The following is a 20,965-nucleotide window of genomic DNA, read 5'->3' as shown; positions in this document are numbered from 1 at the left end:
TATGGACAATAAGGCAGTCTCCGGTGTGATAGGCAGTTGTGTCGAAGAGATGTGGGAGATTATGGCAAAGACATTGGACCAGAAGTCTGATAACAGCGGCAGGTCAGCCAGATGTGTAGCATGGTACCCGCAGAGGTGAGGCATCGCCAGCACGTGTCATCCAGCCCTGGGTAGAAGGTTGCTAGTAGAGTCGGGACTCTATACCATCTAGTGAGAGCCTTATAATTAGTTTTCTGTGCTTTACAGGATATGGAAGATCTATGGCAATTGAGAAGGGCTTTTTGCCTGCCAATCATCATCAGAGATCTGGTGTCCAAGGTCCGCTTCCCAGCCATTCCTAAAGGGCAATGGTCGTGACGTTGTTTTGTCTAGGAGCAGAGAGTATATAAGACTGATCATGTGGGAGGGGGGGGGGCGGTTGAGCAAGGACGCACAGTTGTTCAAATTCAGTGAGTTGGCGTTGGAGATTCAGGCTATGTTTAGAGGTGTTATAGAAATGGGTCAGTTGGTGGTATTGAAATAGATGTATAGGTGCTACAGGAGCGTCCCGCAAAATATGTGATAGCGGTTTAAGAGAGGTAGGCGTCAGTAAGTTGTTACGCCGAGCGCTCCGGGTCCCCGCTCCTCCCCGGAGCGCTCGCTACACTCTCGCTCCCGCAGCGCCCCGGTCAGATCCACTGACCGGGTGCGCTGCGATACCGCCTCCAGCCGGGATGCGATTCGCGATGCGGGTGGCGCCCGCTCGCGATGCGCACCCCGGCTCCCGTACCTGACTCGCTCTCCGTCGGTCCTGTCCCGGCGCGCGGCCCCGCTCCCTAGGGCGCGCGCGCGCCGGGTCTCTGCGATTTAAAGGGCCACTGCGCCGCTGATTGGCGCAGTGGTTCTAATCAGTGTGTTCACCTGTGCACTCCCTATGTATACCTCACTTCCCCTGCACTCCCTCGCCGGATCTTGTTGCCATTGTGCCAGTGAAAGCGTTCCCTTGTGTGTTCCTAGCCTGTGTTCCAGACCTCCTGCCGTTGCCCCTGACTACGATCCTTGCTGCCTGCCCCGACCTTCTGCTACGTCCGACCTTGCTTCTGTCTACTCCCTTGTACCGCGCCTATCTTCAGCAGTCAGAGAGGTTGAGCCGTTGCTAGTGGATACGACCTGGTCACTACCGCCGCAGCAAGACCATCCCGCTTTGCGGCGGGCTCTGGTGAATACCAGTAGTGACTTAGAACCGGTCCACTAGCACGGTCCACGCCAATCCCTCTCTGGCACAGAGGATCCACCTCCTGCCAGCCGGCATCGTGACAGTAGATCCGGCCATGGATCCCGCTGAAGTTCCTCTGCCAGTTGTCGCCGACCTCACCACGGTGGTCGCCCAGCAGTCACAACAGATAGCGCAACAAGGCCACCAGCTGTCTCAACTGACCGTGATGCTACAGCAGCTACTACCACAGCTTCAGCAATCATCTCCTCCGCCAGCTCCTGCACCTCCTCCGCAGCGAGTGGCCGCCTCAGGCCTACGACTATCCTTGCCGGATAAATTTGATGGGGACTCTAAGTTTTGCCGTGGCTTTCTTTCACAATGTTCCCTGCACTTGGAGATGATGTCGGACCAGTTTCCTACTGAAAGGTCTAAGGTGGCTTTCGTAGTCAGCCTTCTGTCTGGAAAAGCTCTGTCATGGGCCACACCGCTCTGGGACCGCAATGACCCCGTCACTGCCTCTGTACACTCCTTCTTCTCGGAAATTCGAAGTGTCTTTGAGGAACCTGCCCGAGCCTCTTCTGCTGAGACTGCCCTGCTGAACCTGGTCCAGGGTAATTCTTCCGTTGGCGAGTACGCCGTGCAATTCCGTACTCTTGCTTCAGAACTTTCCTGGAATAATGAGGCCCTCTGCGCGACCTTTAAAAAAGGCCTATCCAGCAACATTAAAGATGTTCTGGCCGCACGAGAAATTCCTGCTAACCTACATGAACTCATTCATCTAGCCACTCGCATTGACATGCGTTTTTCCGAAAGGCGTCAGGAGCTCCGCCAGGATATGGACTTTGTTCGCACGAGGCGTTTTTTCTCCCCGGCTCCTCTCTCCTCTGGTCCTCTGCAATCCGTTCCTGTGCCTCCCGCCGTGGAGGCTATGCAAGTTGACCGGTCTCGCCTGACACCTCAAGAGAGGACACGACGCCGCATGGAGAATCTCTGCCTGTACTGTGCCGGTACCGAACACTTCCTGAAGGATTGTCCTATCCGTCCTCCCCGCCTGGAAAGACGTACGCTGACTCCGCACAAAGGTGAAACAGTCCTTGATGTCAACTCTGCTTCTCCACGTCTTACTGTGCCTGTGCGGATATCTGCCTCTACCTTCTCCTTCTCCACTAAGGCCTTCTTGGACTCCGGATCTGCAGGAAACTTTATTTTGGCCTCTCTCATCAACAGGTTCAACATCCCAGTGACCAGTCTCGCCAGACCTCTCTACATCAATTGCGTTAACAATGAAAGATTGGACTGTGCCGTGCGTTACCGCACGGAACCCCTCCTAATGTGCATCGGACCTCACCACGAAAAAATTGAGTTTTTAGTCCTCTCCAATTGCACTTCCGAAATTCTCCTTGGACTACCCTGGCTTCAACACCATTCCCCAACCCTGGATTGGTCCACAGGGGAGATCAAGAGTTGGGGTCCCTCTTGTTTCAAGGACTGCCTTAAACCGGTTACCAGTACTCCTTGCCGTGACCCTGTGGTTCCCCCTGTAACCGGTCTCCCTAAGGTCTATATGGACTTTGCGGATGTTTTTTGCAAAAAACAAGCTGAGACTCTACCTCCTCACAGGCCTTATGACTGTCCTATTGACCTCCTCCCGGGCACTACTCCACCCCGGGGCAGAATTTATCCTCTCTCTGCCCCAGAGACTCTTGCTATGTCTGAGTACATCCAGGAAAATTTAAAAAAGGGCTTTATCCGCAAATCCTCCTCTCCTGCCGGAGCCGGATTTTTCTTTGTGTCCAAAAAAGATGGCTCCCTACGTCCTTTCATTGACTACCGCGGTCTTAATAAAATCACGGTAAAGAACCGCTACCCTCTACCTCTCATCTCTGAACTCTTTGATCGCCTCCAAGGTGCCCACATCTTTACCAAACTGGACTTAAGAGGTGCTTATAATCTCATCCGCATCAGAGAGGGGGATGAATGGAAAACGGCATTTAACACTAGAGATGGACACTTTGAGTATCTGGTCATGCCCTTTGGCCTGTGCAACGCCCCTGCCGTCTTCCAAGACTTTGTTAATGAAATTTTTCGTGATCTCTTATATTCCTGTGTTGTTGTGTATCTGGACGATATCCTGATTTTTTCTGCCAACCTAGAAGAACACCGCCAGCATGTCCGCATGGTTCTTCAGAGACTTCGTGACAATCAACTTTATGCCAAAATGGAGAAATGTCTGTTTGAATGTCAATCTCTTCCTTTCCTAGGATACTTGGTCTCTGGCCAGGGACTACAAATGAATCCAGACAAACTCTCTGCCGTCTTAGATTGGCCACGCCCCTCCGGACTCCGTGCTATCCAACGTTTTTTGGGGTTCGCCAATTATTACAGACAATTTATTCCACATTTTTCCACCATTGTGGCTCCTATCAAGGCTTTAACCAAAAAAAATGCCAATCCTAAGTCATGGCCTCCTCAAGCGGAAGACGCCTTTAAACAGCTCAAGTCTGCCTTTTCTTCAGCTCCCGTGCTCTCCAGACCTGACCCATCTAAACCCTTCCTATTGGAGGTTGATGCCTCCTCAGTAGGAGCTGGAGCGGTCCTTCTACAAAAAAATTCTTCCGGGCATGCTGTTACTTGTGGTTTTTTTTCTAAGACCTTCTCTCCGGCGGAGAGGAACTACTCCATCGGGGATCGAGAGCTACTAGCCATTAAATTAGCACTTGAGGAATGGAGGCATCTGCTGGAGGGATCAAGATTTCCAGTTATTATTTACACCGATCACAAGAACCTCTCCTATCTCCAGTCTGCCCAACGGCTGAATCCTCGCCAGGCCAGGTGGTCTCTGTTCTTTGCCCGATTTAATTTTGAAATTCCCTTTCGGCCTGCCGATAAGAACATTAGGGCCGATGCTCTCTCTCGTTCCTCGGATGCCTCGGAAGTAGAGCTCTCTCCGCAACACATCATTCCTCCTGACTGCCTGATCTCCACTTCTCCAGCCTCCATCAGGCAAACTCCTCCAGGGAAGACCTTCGTCTCTCCACGCCAACGCCTCGGAATCCTCAAATGGGGTCACTCCTCCCATCTCGCAGGTCATGCGGGCATCAAGAAATCCGTGCAACTCATCTCTCGTTTCTATTGGTGGCCGACTCTGGAGACGGATGTTGTGGATTTTGTGCGAGCCTGCACTGTCTGTGCCCGGGATAAGACTCCTCGCCAGAAGCCCGCTGGTCTTCTTCATCCTCTGCCTGTTCCCGAACAGCCTTGGTCTCTGATTGGTATGGACTTTATTACAGACTTACCCTCATCCCGTGGCAACACTGTTGTTTGGGTGGTCGTTGATCGATTCTCCAAGATGGCACATTTCATCCCTCTTCCTGGTCTTCCTTCTGCGTCTCAGTTGGCAAAACAATTTTTTGTACACATTTTTCGTCTTCACGGGTTGCCCACGCAGATCGTCTCGGATAGAGGCGTCCAATTCGTGTCTAAATTCTGGAGGGCTCTCTGTAAACAACTCAAGATTAAATTAAACTTTTCTTCTGCTTATCATCCTCAATCCAATGGGCAAGTAGAAAGAATTAACCAGGTCCTGGGTGATTATTTACGGCATTTTGTTTCCTCCCGCCAGGATGACTGGGCAGATCTTCTACCATGGGCCGAATTCTCGTATAACTTCAGAGTTTCTGAATCTTCTTCCAAATCCCCATTTTTCGTGGTGTACGGCCGTCACCCTCTTCCCCCCCTCCCTACTCCCTTGCCCTCTGGTGTACCCGCTGTGGATGAAATAACTCGTGATCTTTCCACCATATGGAAAGAGACCCAAAATTCTCTTTTACAGGCTTCATCACGCATGAAGAAGTTTGCTGATAAGAAAAGAAGAGCTCCCCCCATTTTTTCTCCCGGAGACAAGGTATGGCTCTCCGCTAAATGTGTCCGCTTCCGTGTTCCCAGCTACAAATTGGGACCACGCTATCTTGGTCCTTTCAAAATTTTGTGCCAGATTAATCCTGTCTCTTATAAACTTCTTCTCCCTCCTTCTCTTCGTATTCCTAATGCCTTTCACGTTTCTCTTCTTAAACCACTCATCATCAACCGTTTCTCTCCTAAACTTATCTCTCCCACTCCTGTCTCCGGTTCTTCTGACATCTTTCCTGTAAAGGAGATACTGGCCTCCAAAAAGGTCAGAGGAAAAACCTTCTTTTTGGTTGACTGGGAGGGCTGTGGTCCTGAAGAGAGATCCTGGGAACCTGAGGACAATATCCTAGATAAAAATCTGGTCCTCAGGTTCTCAGGCTCCAAGAAGAGGGGGAGACCCAAGGGGGGGGGGTACTGTTACGCCGAGCGCTCCGGTTCCCCGCTCCTCCCCGGAGCGCTCGCTACACTCTCGCTCCCGCAGCGCCCCGGTCAGATCCTCTGACCGGGTGCGCTGCGATACCGCCTCCAGCCGGGATGCGATTCGCGATGCGGGTGGCGCCCGCTCGCGATGCGCACCCTGGCTCCCGTACCTGACTCGCTCTCCGTCGGTCCTGTCCCGGCGCGCGCGGCCCCGCTCCCTAGGGCGCGCGCGCGCCGGGTCTCTGCGATTTAAAGGGCCACTGCGCCGCTGATTGGCGCAGTGGTTCTAATCAGTGTGTTCACCTGTGCACTCCCTATGTATACCTCACTTCCCCTGCACTCCCTCGCCGGATCTTGTTGCCATTGTGCCAGTGAAAGCGTTCCCTTGTGTGTTCCTAGCCTGTGTTCCAGACCTCCTGCCGTTGCCCCTGACTACGATCCTTGCTGCCTGCCCCGACCTTCTGCTACGTCCGACCTTGCTTCTGTCTACTCCCTTGTACCGCGCCTATCTTCAGCAGTCAGAGAGGTTGAGCCGTTGCTAGTGGATACGACCTGGTCACTACCGCCGCAGCAAGACCATCCCGCTTTGCGGCGGGCTCTGGTGAATACCAGTAGTGACTTAGAACCGGTCCACTAGCACGGTCCACGCCAATCCCTCTCTGGCACAGAGGATCCACCTCCTGCCAGCCGGCATCGTGACATAAGTCCCTAAAGACCATCTTATTGTCTCTGGTGTAGGAGAGGAAGGACCCTCCAGAGGTAGTCAGGGGGAAGGACAGGTTGTAAAAAGAGGTATCAATGGTCCCTCCAAAGGGAACAATGGGAGGCTCGACATATATCTCCGTCTCGCCAGATATATGGAGTGGAGAACCGGTGGTAAGAGTGAGTGGGAGAAATTGGAGGGGGAGGTAAGGTGAGTCCAGAGAAAGGCCGCTGGGTCAACACCAATAATCTGCCTCTTTAAGCCCTTCTACTGTTTATTACGATTACAGCAATCACAGACTCTTGTAAGATCAGCTGCTAAATAGTAGAGCATGTAATCCGGTAATGAATACCAAATATGTTTATTTTATTTTTTAATTATGCTTTTTGGGGGTAAAATGGGAAAAATTTACAATTTCCTTTTTTATTGGGGGAGGGGACAACCACACCAGGACGTCCATTTATGTCTTTGGTCGTATAGGGGTTAAAAGTCAAATGGGGGAAAATCTGCCATAAATCAGCAGTATTTCCAATATGAAAATCGATATGCTGTAGATTTCACATACATGGCACATGTCAATTTCCGTACACACTTTTTGCAGATTTTTTTTCACAGCTTGTGAATAAGCATTTTTAATCTATTCAGCTTTGCTACTTCCCTCATTTAGGATACTTACGCACAGGATGGATTCCCTGCGGATTTTCAAGTTATGAGTATGCTGAAGAAAATAATTCACCTCCCCTTCAGTAAAGCGAGCGCTGGTCTCCGCAAATCTGTGTTTCCTATGCTTCAATGACAACCCGCCACCTATCGTATTCGTTATGTCTAATGGTTGTTACCCTGACACTGATCACCATCACTTAGTTAGCTTTAATTATATTGCAGGACATATTACCTCCAAAACAACTCGCACATAAACAAGAATCATTAGCTTTTGTAGCGCAGTCATCTCCAAACCCAATATTATATTTGTGTACCTTGTACATGCGCTATCAATGAGGATAATTAACCTCTTGATATAAAAACAAAAGCATCATTATGAGGAACGCGTCAAATAATCCTTCACACTACATAAGTTCCGGCGAGCTCGAGTGGAATGAACTATGTTTACCTCATCTATTTTCTTACATAATTACCTCCCATATTAATTGTTTCATTCCCGGGCCTACCGGTACTCGTGAAGGTTAAGGGATCCGCCATGTTTAAAAGCGCTCTTACCCATCTGTTCATCGCATAAGAGATGCACCTTTCCTTTTCCTACAAAACCTTTTTATACTGTCACTTGTATTAAATGGAATCACAGCGTTTAAAACTCAATTGTCACTTGTGATGACCACTGGACCACGGGTCTCCTGAGAGCGATCTTGTCTAAAAGGGTACTCAAGAGATTATATTAGGGGGGAGGGGGGTTGTCATGATGTGTTTCTCGTAATCTCGACATCTGCCTGATGGGATTTGGACAGACAGTTGTAAGATGTGAGATACAAACCTCAGAGACTATGAGAAAGAGGAAGACAAATATAAATATGAGCACGGTGTCTTATTATAGAAAAAAAATAATGGATGCTGCTGATAGACTGGAGACTAGTTGGAAAATAAAACAACAAATACTTTCGTAGCCCTAAAATCCAAAAATTGCTAGGTTAGGGAAACATGGCCACTTCGGCTGCAACATGGGTCGTACAACCAAATATCACTGTGCTGCATTTATGTAAGTGAATAGGATCACACTACGATGTGACCCCCAATTGGCATGAGGCCCGGCAAGGAATCGATACAGGATGAATTTATTGGTCATGGTTCTGGCCACTTGTGGGTCATGGCCAAAGCTGCTGTGTAGTCCTAGCCAAAGGGTACAGCCTCACGTAGTGCTTACATAGTGTATTTTACACTGCGCAAATTCTGCTGAGCAGTGGGACATACGCTGCATAGTCTCCAATGAGCATACACACAGGGCCACTTGGTAGTCCTGTATGTATGTGCACTACGTAAGCGCTACGTGGGACCGTACCCTAAATGTTAGACTATGTACACAGCTTGGAGTTATGCAAACTTTAGATGGCATAGTGGTTTTTGGCCTTCCAACCATCTCTGATGGCCACAAGCAGGCTGTAGGGAGACTGAGGGCCCTCAATCTCAAGATAGGTGACGGTCACAGAGTTGGGGTCCGCATCGATCAGACATTTATGGAATGTCCTGTGGATATGTTACAGTAGGATGCAACAAAGGGGTTGTCCGAGGAGCAGGGACATTTACCTGTTCTTTTTTCCAGCTTTTCACTTCCACTCCATTGTAGTCTCAGAAGTTCCGAGATGAGAGGGGGCGGGGCCAGTCAGGATCATTGCGTTTGGTTGTAACTAGAGATGAGCGAACTTACAGTAATTTCGATTCGTCACGAACCTCTCGGCACGGCAGTTGATGACTTTTCCTGCATAAATTAGTTCAGCTTTCAGTTGCTCCCGTGGGCTGGAAAAGGTGGATACAGTCCTAGGAGACTCTTTCCTAGGACCGTATCCACCTTTTCCAGCCCACCGGAGCACCTGAAGGCTGAACTAATTTATGCATGATAAACCATCAACTGCCGAGCCGAGAAGTTCGTGACGAATCAAATTTACTGTAAGTTCGCTCATCTCTAGTTGTAACCACATCAACACATAATAACCAATGGCTGCATGATGTTACCGATGTATGAATTCCATTTAGGTATTGAACATCTCTTCTGGGCATAGTTTCGCCTGCACACAATAATTCGGAGGGCCCCACCCCCTCTCATTTCTGGATGTATATTTCTGAGATTACAGGGGAGCAGGACAGGCAAGACCTTTTCTCTTCTCTAGACAACCACTTTAAGATATTGGGGTAATTTCCTTATAGTCCCCTTTTTTCTATTGTCAAAGTGATTTTTTTGTATTATTCCCTTATATTTATTGATGTGTTTTCACATGTCTGAAAAATGTTGACACATCGGAAATGGGTTAAAGTTTTTAACCTCCCTATTGAAAGTCAAAAAACAGGTTGAACAATTTCATAAATCTCTGGTACTGTGAAAAATGTGAAATCCACACCCACTTTTTGGAGAAAAAATAGGCAAACTTGGGCTGGTAATAAATATAGTGAAATGCTTGAGTAAATGAGGGTGATTATGTTCCTAAAAGTAAAAGAGCACCTGCAATTTCTTAGTTACTCTTAAAATAAAACACAGAAATCTTTGCCTGTAAAATATGTTGTGTGTTGTTTTTAATCCAGATTTTATCCAGTCTGCTCTGCTCCGTTACTTGCCTGGCAATGAGAAGGCCAGTTATCTCCTGCTGAGCCCTTATGTTAGTCAAGTGTCTTATTTATCTAGTTTTTTGTTGTTGCTTTTCTTATTTATTTATTTATATAGCGCCTACAGATTCCGCAGCGCTTTTCTTCTACGTGTGTAAATTTAAGGAAATGTTATCTAGTCAGAACGTACTAGAGGACCCAGAGACAAAAACTATTTAAACACACCGCTAATCCAAGCTATCGTTCCCTCTTCGCACAATGAATTTACATTTTTGAGATGACAGGAGCTGTGACAACACAAAGAGCATCACATTATTTAGGATATAGCCAGGCATTGCTACATTACAGTGTTATGCCCAGCGCTCTGGCCGCACATGCATGGCCCCGCTTCTCTCTGCTGCTGGAGGGGCTGGGATTCTCATCGTGGGACGCACCCGCATGCGAATCCCAGCCCGTCACTCACCCCCTGCTCCTCCTGCCTCTGCCTCTGTGCTCTGGTGCAAGTGTACCCATCCCCTAGGGTGTGCACACGCTGGAGCTCTCAGATTTAAAGGGCCAGTGTGCCCATTAATGAAATAATCACCTGTGGCTCAGTTAATAAATTCTTCCTCCTCCGACACTTGCCTGTCAGATCTTTGTTGACCTAGTGCCTGAGAGAAAGCGTTCCTGTGTGTTGCCTTGCCGTGTATCATACCCTTTGCTGCGTGACCTGACCTTCCTCCTTTGCCGCCTGCCTGACCTCTTGCTACATTCCTGTCCAAGAGTTGCCATATCCTACCTGTGCCTTGAACTCCTCAGCCACCTGTATGGTCGAGCCGTGCCAGGGGTAGCGACCTGGGTGCCACCTGCTGCAGCAAGTCCATCCAGCTTTGCGGCGGTCACTGGTGAAAGCCAGCTGCACCTTAGACTCCACTCCCTGGTATGGTCCGTGTCATTTGCCTCACAGGTCCAGCAGATCCACATCCACCGGTGTTCCTGTCTACTGAAACGCGAGTGTTACATACAATTAGAGCTATAACATTTTCAGGAAATTTTTATGTTAATATAAATTTTCTCCAAATTTATAAAAAAAAATGCAAAGTGGAATAGTTTTACAAATTGGTAATAGGAGAGAACATTATCTGTGATGGGGAAAACATGATCTGTGATGGGGGAGAGCATTATCTGTGATGGGAAAAACATTATCTGTGATGGGGGAACATTATCTGTAATGGGGTGAGAACATTATCTGTGATGGGGTGAGAACATTATCTGTTATGGGAAGAACATTAAATGTGATGGGGATGAGAACATTATCTGTGATGGGAAGAACATTAAATGTGATGGGGATGAGAACATTATCTGTGATGGGAAGAACATTAAATGTGATGGGAGGTAACATTATCTGTGATGGGGTGAGAACATTATCTGTGATGGGAAGAATATTATATGTGATGGGGAGAACATTATCTGTGATGGGAAGAACATTATCTGTGATGGGGAGAACATTAACTGTGATGGGGAGAACATTATCTGTGATAGGGGGGGGGGAGAAACATTATCTGTGATGGGGAGAGAACATTCTTTATGAAGGGGAAGAACATTGTCTGTGATGGGGGAAGAGACCATTATGTGTAATGGGGAAAAACTTTATCAGTGGTGGGGAGAACATTATCCGTGATGAGGAGAACATTTTCTGTAATGGGGAGAACATTATCTGTGATGGAGAAGAACATTAATAGGAATAAGACAGATAAATGTCGATAAGGCTGATCTGAAAGGACAGAAACATCAACAACAAGATGCAGCCCGGCCACAACCAAACTTAACTAAAACCTTTTTCCCTGCAGCGCCCCTAGAGACTGAAATACATATTGCTCTTTAAAAATTGCATTCTTAGCATTTGAATTGTATTTTAGGAATTGCTCATCTTCAGGTGAGATGCAAGATTCTCAAATGTCTTTAGTGAAGGTCTAAATGTTAAATAGTTTGAATACTGCTATAAACAGATTATTTATTTTAATAAAAGAACATATTCTATACGCCATGGCCCTGATTTACTATTGTAAAACTGACCTGTTTTTTCAAGCTGTGTGTGAGATTCTGGCGCATTGTGTTGGAAATTCTGTCTGCGCCAGAAAACCCGAAAAAGGGACGTGACCGCTGGTAAAAGAGGGCATGGTTGCCGAAAAGGGGGCATGTCCCCAACATTTTCAAAAAATCCCAACATATTTATTAAGGTTTCCATGGAAAATGTGGTGGATTTGAGCTGAGGAAAACCCCACAGATCAGAACATGTGTAAAAAAAAAAAAAAAGCAAAACATAGGGAAAAGTGCAAATGTAGGGAAACCTTAGTAAATACCATGGAAAAAATATCTGTTGGGAAAAAAAACACAAAAATAAATTTCACTCCACTCTTAGTAAATCAGGGCCCATGTTTTACATTTTTTCTTGGGGAAAAACCCCCTAAAAAAACAGCTTTGAATAAAAAAAAAAAAATTTAATAAATGTTTCCATGTTTTTCCCTTTTTTCAGGTCTCTCATCTCCTAATACAATTGCCTGGTTGACTTGGGTCCTCATTATCCAGACTGTTGGTGGTCCAACCTCTCCTGTGGATAGAGATAGCTTCTAATGGAGGCAGGCCCGTCGCTAAAGGACAGGCAAACCAAGCAATTGCTTGGGGCCCCGAGCTGGCCTTGGGCCCCAAGCAGAGCTGGTGCTTGTTGTGCTTCCTATAAGGCTGCAGCTGCCTGAGCGCTCTATAGAAAGCCTCAGGCAGCTGCAGCACTCATGGTCACCTCCCGAGTTCATCCCCTTCCCTGCAGCGTGGTCGATCTGCTCTTCCTCCTGGCTGGCAGGAAGTGTACACTGAGTGACAGCCAGGAGGTAGAGAAGCTCGGCCACGCTACAGAGTCCAGGGAAGGACACAGGGAGGGGGAGGGGGTGAGTAAGAAGGAGGGGGGCCTCCATGTCTATTTTGCTTGGGGCCCCAAATTCATTCAAATAGCCCTGAATGGAGGGATGACCCCTCTAACCTCCCCAATAATCTAAACCTTCCATTTTTATCTCCAAGCTTTCTCTCTTGCTACTCTAGAATGGGATACCCATCCACAGTTTTAAATTTATCCCAAAAATGCATCTTTTTAAGCAGATCTATCACAGTCCCTAATCAGTCTACCTACTTTTACCGCAATCCTCCACCCTCCATGCACCCATATGCACTTTATGGGCCTCATTTACTAAAGCTTTTTCGAGTAGATTTTGTAGGGTTTTTTGTGTCGCATGTGTGGTGTGCTAGAATTACCGTAAAAAAATCCAAAAAAACCCTACTAACTCTCCACTTTACTCAGAAACCCCTACAAAGGGGCGTGTCCATCAAGGAAAAGGAGCGTTCCCCAAATAAAAACTACCTTTTCGAAAGAAACCTACAAATTTACTAATATTTCCACATAAAATATAGTGGATTTGAGCTCTGGAAAACCCAACAGCTCAGAGCAGGTGTAATAAGAGCAAAATGTAAGGAAAATCACCAGATACCATAGTAAATACCATGAAAACTACCTGTCACAAACAAAAACCCACAAAGAAAACTACACTTCACTCTTAGTAAATGAGGCCCTATATCTGTACATAAACCCTATATCTGTACATACACGGGGGTGGTTTATTATTCCCTGCACCAGCGTAAAAGTGCAAAGTTGTGCAAATTTTTTGCACAAGCCCAATATCTGCACACAAAATATTGTGCAAACTACCACTTTGCATTTAAAAAGAAATATGCTCAAAACAGAGCTTGCGTAAAACATTTTGACGCGAAGAATGATAAATTCCCCCAATGCAGTATACTGACTGATGACTTGCTCATGCTGCTTTATGTTCAATGACCTGTTTTCAAAAATGACGGCTGGACCTTTGCATAAAACAAGCACTTTTTACTTTTTTGTATCCCTCCCTATTTCCTATATAGAGTGCAAGCTCTTTTGAGTAGGACCCTCTTATGATAGTTTGTTACTATGTAATGTCATAGTTTATAAATACATGTATCCTTTATATCAGGGTTTCCTAAGAAGTGTGCATCCAGCTGCTTCGGCTGTCCAGGCATTCTGGGAGTTGTAGTTTTAAAACAGCTGAAGGCACCCTGCTTGGAAAACACTGCCCTATGGACTATGGAGAGTTCTTGTATTACACCAACCTCTCATGATCCAAAGGCTGTCTGGGCATGCTGGGAGTTGTAGTTTTGCCAAAGCTAAAAGGCGTACTCCGGTGGAAAACTTTTTTTTTTTTTTTAATCAACTGGGTCCAGTAAATTTAACAGATTTGTAAGTTACTTCTATTAAATGTTTTTAATCCTTCCAGTACTTATCAGCTGCTGTATGCTACCGAGGAAGTTGTGTAGTTCTTTCCAGTCTGACCACAGTGCTCTCTGCTGACACCTCTGCCCATGTCAGGAACTATCCAAATCTGGAGCAAATCCCCATAGCAAACCTCTCATGCACTGGACAGTTCCTCACATGGACAGAGGTGTCAGCAGAGAGCACTGTGGTCAGACAGAAAAGAACAACTCAACTTCCTGAGCATACAGCAGCTGATAAGTACTGGAAAAATTAGGAATTTTTTTATAGAAATAATGTACAATTCTGTTTAACTTTCTGGCACCAGTTGATTTGAAAAAAAATTATTTTCCACCTGAGTACCCCTTTAAGGCACCCTGCTTGGGAAACACTGTTCTATGTTGTAAGGCACTGCGGAATACGTTGGCGATATCTAATCCAATGCATCTAATGTATATAAGGGTGACTAGCCAAATAAAGGTGCCAGTAAATGCCACTCTGACACGTCTGTATTACGAAACTAATGCCAAATGCAAATGTGACTATGACCTTGCAATAAAACACAAACTTATATAAATAATTTTTTATAAAACGAGAGACCGTGAAAGTTCACTCGGAATAAATTATAAAGTAAATTACCTTCCCCAAGACTCTAGTTTGTCTTATTGCACCAGAACACAATACTAACACTGTGTATGTGCGCTGTAATAAGCAAACACAAATAACTAAAAAACCACCTGAAGCTCACGGGGCACTGTATAAATTTACTTAATTTTTACCATGCAAGGTCACTCTAACCTACCAAGACGGAGGAAGCCAAAAAACACCATTGCTTTATCATTAGGCTACGTCTACATGTTTTTGTGGGGAGAGAAAGTAATAGTCCTGACATAAAAGCAAGTAAAAAGGAAAAAAAAAATATAGTCTCAGGAGTCATGTAACTTAGGTCAGACTGACCCTGCTTTCAATAGAAATTGAGATTATTAAGGGCCCTCTACACAAAAGATTTACGGCTGTGCCTATACTTTAGAATATTCTCCTTTTTTTTTTTTTTAAGGTAACACACTGCGGTTTTCTCTGGGACTTAGTTACTTTTGTGGTGGCCCAGTACGGGAGATACTACCCCGCACCCTTGCTGCCCTGTCAGGCAGCCTCCTTCAGTGTCCCCAGGGCCCCTTTCACCTGTTTCCCCCCTGTACATATGTTCTTCAGTGTATTGTGTTATAAAATGTGTTGTATCTTTAAGAGTTATGTCACGTGATTGTTACCCGGGAGATACCATTGACCAGGTGATCCCAAGAGTGACCTATGGGCTCCCTGCTAGTCTCCCCATATAAGCCCTGGCTGGAGCTTCTCTCTCTTGGATCTTTTGCTTCCTGCTGAGGTCCAGTGCAGTCGCCTAGTGTGTGTGTCCAGAGTGTTGGAGACCTCAAAGTCAATTCCTGCAGCCACCATCAATTCAAGTAACTAAAGTCACAGCTTTATGAGTCAAGTCAGTCCCTGTCATCTGTCAAGTCAGCATGGTCTGCATTCAATTGTCCAATCCTACTACAAGTCCCAGTAAGCCCATAAGGTCTCTGCGTCACTGGTCACCTCCTTGGGCCCTGGCTGAACTGTATAGACTTTACCAACTGTCTACCCTCAGTAAAGCTACCGTTGTCCATAACTTGGCATCGGAGTCTTTATTGCCGCCTTGCCTAGCCCAGGATCCAGCGGTATACCATCGGGTGGTCTTAGGCTAAACCACGCCCTGGCATCACGAATACAAGGGGTTAATGTCATCTGTCCCTAGGGTAACAACATATGCCCTCATCACACCCCGTTACCACAATTTGTTTTATAAATTTCTGATATTTAAAATAAAAATTTAATAAATTAAATAAATATAAATTAATTAATTAATTTAATGAAAGAAAGAAAGAACTAACTAACACAAACGCCTAATGGAATCTTTTATACTCCAAGGGAGGTAAGTGGATCCATGTATCAAGGGGAAACATTTTTATTTTTTTTTGCTATATTGTATCTGCATTGTATTTATTCTAGTCTCCATGGAAATGCGGTACCTCTATGTAGGTGGGATTAATGGCGGGTTGTGAAAGCTGCATTTTTTACATTCTTTTTCGAAAATGTTAAAGTAAATGCTGAAGTCAGAGATTAATTTGTCTCCGGGTAAATAAACAAAGTCCTGGCATTGTTATATGAAATACATTACAATACATCCAATGCAAATGAAAACGTTATCTGTTGACTTTAGGTCTTTTTACATAATTTTTTTGGGGGGAGGTCAGTACCGTAGACTACAAAAGTACTTCAAAACTTAACCTGTCACTATTGTATTGTTAGTTGGTTCTTCTTTCAGATGCTTCTATACAATGTGATGCAGAGTCCCTTGTAGCTTTTGGGCCTTGTTTAAAAATCTGCCCGATATCTAATATGTGCCATTTATAATATCGATCTCGTTAAGGCAGATGTTCCTTGGGGCCCCCTGGTGCGACTGCTACCTCTGCACCCCCTATAGTTGTCCCCATGCTGTGATGGGTAAAAGACATTGTAGGACATGGAGTTGTTAGCTGCCATTACTGACTGTCTGTGTAACTACAACCAATAACTACAAGTAGTGAGATCCCAAGTGGCTATACACAGCATACAACATTTTGCTATATCCCAAAAATGTGACAAAATGGTGAATAGGAGACACTTCATTTAGAAATAAGCCTCCAAGTGCAACCGATGTCAGACAGTTATTGCCAAGGCAAATAAAATAATGGAGGGCATCACAGGGGGCATAAATGTACCTGACAGAATAATTTTACTACTGTACAACTCACTAGTCAGACCACACATAGAATACTGTGTACAGTACTGGGCAACAGTGTACAAGATATAGAAGAGCTGGAGAGGGTTCAAAGATGGCAAACAGAGTAATACATGTGACCGTAGGGCTACAGTACCCAGAAAGATCAGAATTAGGATTATTTAGTTTAGAAAAAAGAAGGTTTAGGTGCAACCTTATAACAGTGTATAAATATATCAGGGGGTTGTACAGAGATCTCTCCCATTACCTATTTATACCCAGAACTGTATCTACAACAAGCAGGGCCGGACTGGCCAACAGGCACACCGATCATTCTAGATTGGTCTAAGGAGGGAGGAGGACATTGAAATCTGGGGGGGGGGGGCATAGAAATCAAAGGGGTCTGAGGGGGGACAAAGGGGTCTAGGGGGTATAGGGGTCTGAAGGAGGACAGAGGGGTCTGGGAGGGGCATATGAGTTTGGAGGAGGAGGACAGAGGGGTCTGTGAGGGAGGCCTAGGGGTCTGGAGGAGGAGGACAGAGGGGTCTGTAGGTGGAGCACAGAGGGGTCTGAGAGGGGGACTAGAGGCCCGGAGGAGGACAGGTGTCTGAGAGGGGGGCATAGGGGTCTGTAGGAGGAGGACAGAGTGGTCTGGGGGGGCATGGGGGTCTGAGGGGGGACAAAGGGGTCTATGGGGTACAGGGGTCTGAAGGAGGACAGAGAGGCCTGGGAGGGGCATATGAGTCTGGAGGAGGAGGACAGAGGGGTCTGTGGGCATATGGGTCTGAAGAAGGAGTACAGAGGGGTCTGGGGGCACAGGGGTTTGAAGAAGGAGGACAGAGGGGTCTGGGGGGGCATAGGGATCTGGAGGAGGATGACACGAGTCTGGGGAGGCATAGTGGTCTGAAGGAGGAGGACAAACGGGTCTGTGTGGTAAGAGGGGTCTGGGGGGCATAGTGGTCTGGAAAAAGAGGGTGACATGTGTCATAGGGCAAAGGGGTCATACGGAGGAGGAGAGCGGAGTCTGTGAGGAAGAGGGATCTAGAGGAGTCAGATGGGTCTGGAGGAGGACAATACAGGAGTAGTCGTATATTTTTCAGGGCATAGTGTGTAGGAGGGTTAGATTCAGGGGTGCAGTGTGTGGCAGGGTTATTATGGTTATTGTCTACATAGAGAGCTAATGATTTCTGGGTGTTGCAGAGGAAAGATGTAACTTGAAGAAGTCCTGGTGCCTGGACAAGATAAAGATTAAGGCCGGCATTTATCATTGTAGGTGTAAGTAAAGCATTTTCTACCCCTTTTTTTGTGTGCTGGTGATGTGTAGGAGCACCATATTTATTAAATGGTCACACGACATTTGATACATTTTGTGCAGGTCACATTTTCTGAAATGTCTCTCTTCACTTACACCAAAAAGCTAAGCGAAGTCTGGGCTGGTGTAGTTTTAGAGACTTTTTGTTGCCTTTGCGCTTTTTTATGAAGTTCATAAAACCCTTCCATATCATGTGTATTGGCAAAATCAGTGGACTGCAACTCAAAATCAGCAGAAATGTGTAAACCAAAAGGCGCAAAAAAGGCACAAATAAACCATGCTTGCGCCTTTTTGGCACCTTTTGTATACACAAAAAATTGTCTAAAGACAATGATAAATGTCGGCCTAATATTACAGCGAAGACAAAAACCAGTAATTACTGATATCACAGTGTTTTCTGCCTCGTTGTGTCCCATCACTGCTGTAGTCACTTTGCACAAGTTCTGCAGTACTGATAGGTGAAACTGTACCCCAATCTGTGGCTCTTCAGCTGTTACAAAACTACAATTCCCATAATGCCTGAGGCTCTCCAGGCATAACAGTAGTTGTAGCTTTGGAACAGCTGGGGGACCCAGCAGTCGGGCCCCCACATAAAAAATTGGGCTGCTTAGTCTAAAATGCTTGTGCCTATTTTTGGTCCCTGTCCTGGCCTGATAACAAGGGGGCATCCCCTACAACTAAAGGAAAAAAGGTTTCTACACCAGCACAGATAGGGTTCTTCTCATGAGGAGACCATATTGTAGCTGAATGACACAGCTTGGAGGTGTTGGCAGCATGAAGAGACCATATAAGGGCTGAATAACACAGCGTGGAGGTCTTGGCAGCATGAAGAGACCATAAAGTGGCCAGATGACACAGCATGGAGGTGTTGGCAGCAGGAGGAGACCATATAGTGGCTGAATGACACAGCTTGGATGTGGCTGAAGCATGAGGAGACCATATAGTGGCTGGATGACACAGCATGGAGGTGTTGGCAGCATGAGGAGACCATATAGTGGCTGAATGACACAGCGTGGAGATGTTGGCAGCATGAGGAGACCATATAGTGGCTAACTGACACAGCATGGAGGTGTTGGCAGCATGAGGAGACCATATAGTGGCTGAATGACACAGCTTGGATGAGACTGAAGCATGAGGAGACCATATAGTGGCTGAATGACACAGCTTGGATGTGGCTGAAGCATGAGGAGACCATAGAGTGACTGAATATATTACTAATAGATCACCATAGGTAATCCAATAAAGGCCCTGCAGATCCCAACCATGAAAACTAAAATATATACAAGACTTTAATGTGCAGGTCCAAAAATAATAAAGTGCAAAGAAGGAAAAATCACACATTAAAAACACTGTGTGCTCCTAACCAGAGCATTTAGAATCATCATGGGCTCAGCCAGCTCCACCATAGTTCTCAACTTGTAGGAGACACACTCAGGTTCATGTCTCTTAACTACTATTTGTTAGGGCACACAGCAATTTAAAACCATAACACAGAGTGACTGAATGACACAGCGTGTAGGTGTTTGCAGCATGAGGAGACCATATAGTGGCTGAATCACACAGTGTGGATGTGTTGGCAGCATGAGGAGACCATATAGTGGCTGAGTGACACAGCTTGGATGAGGCTGAAGCATGAGGAGACCATAAAGTGGCTGAATGACACAGCTTGGATGTGGCTGAAGCATGAGGAGACCATAGAGTGACTGAATGACACAGCGTGGAGGTGTTGGCAGCATGAGGAGACCATATAGTGGCTGAATGACCCAGCGTGGAGGTGTGCGCAGCATAAGGAGACCATATAGTGTCTGAATGGCACACCCAGGAGTTGGCAGCAGCATGAGTACACACTAGGCTTAACAGTCCCTAAGATTAAAAGATGAATTCTGAAATGTAAACTGAAGATTTGGGGTAGCTAGTGCTACCATAACAACATTTTTATTCCCAGACCAGGCCCAGCAGCATCAGTAAACCATATATTGGCTGAATGACACAGCCTGGAGTTGGCTGAAGCATGAAGAGATCATATAATGTCTGAATGGCACAGCCTGGAGTTGGCAGAAGCATGAGGAGACCATTGAAATTTATGATTTAAAATTTTAAATTGAGGGTTTGGAAAGTGAACTTTTAACTCCCAAGTTTTAGTGTACCAGGCCCTGACGTGTGGGTACAAAGGGCCAAATCTAACAAGGAGTCACATGTCACCACAATGATAGAGCCTGGAGGTGGTATCAGTAAGAGGAGACCATATAGTGGTTGAATGGCACAGCCTGGAGTTGGCTAAAGCATGAGAAGAGACCATATAATGGCTTAATGAGACAGCCTGGTGGTGGCATCAGTACAAGGAGACCATATAGTGGCTGAATGACTGCCTAGAGTTTGTGGCAGCATGGGGAAACCATATAGTGTTCAAGTGGCACAGCCTGGAGTTGGCGGCAGATGAGGAGACAATAGGGCCTCACAATCTCTAAGAATAAAAGATGAATTTTGAAATTTCCATTGAAGATGTATGGTCCCTAGTGCTACCATAAACATAAATAGGTAATGTCCTAGGCCCAGCAGCATCACTAAACTATGTAGTCGCTAAATGACACAAACTGGAGCTGGCTGAAGCGTCAGTAAACCATATATTGGATGAATGGCACAGCCTTGAGGTGGCTGAAGCATGAGGAGACCATATTGTGGCTGAATGACACAGCCTGGAGTTGGCTGCCGCATGAGAAGAGACCATATAGTGGCTGAATGAGATAGCCTGGAGGTGGCAGCAGCAGCAGCAGAAGTCCTGAAAGTGACCCGGTGACAGAGTGGTGCGGTGGGTGGCAATATCAGTCCCCGGCGACTAAGGTGGGTGAAAAAAGGTCTGATGCCAAGGAATGTTTGTAACTGGAGAGCAGCGCCTTAAATCTGTTTTGCACTATCCCTATTTGGGAAGTGTTGGTGTGGCACCATGGTAAATCTACTCTCATGAATCAGGCATTGGTGGTTGGAAATCCTCGCTGATCCATGCCTGATGCATCTTCACAAAGGTCAGTCTCTCCACATTTTTCGTCGAC

Source organism: Hyla sarda, chromosome 2 (assembly GCF_029499605.1).
Source record: "Hyla sarda isolate aHylSar1 chromosome 2, aHylSar1.hap1, whole genome shotgun sequence".
Classification (NCBI taxonomy): Eukaryota; Metazoa; Chordata; class Amphibia; order Anura; family Hylidae; genus Hyla; species Hyla sarda.
Note: the sequence above shows the minus strand (reverse complement) of the source record.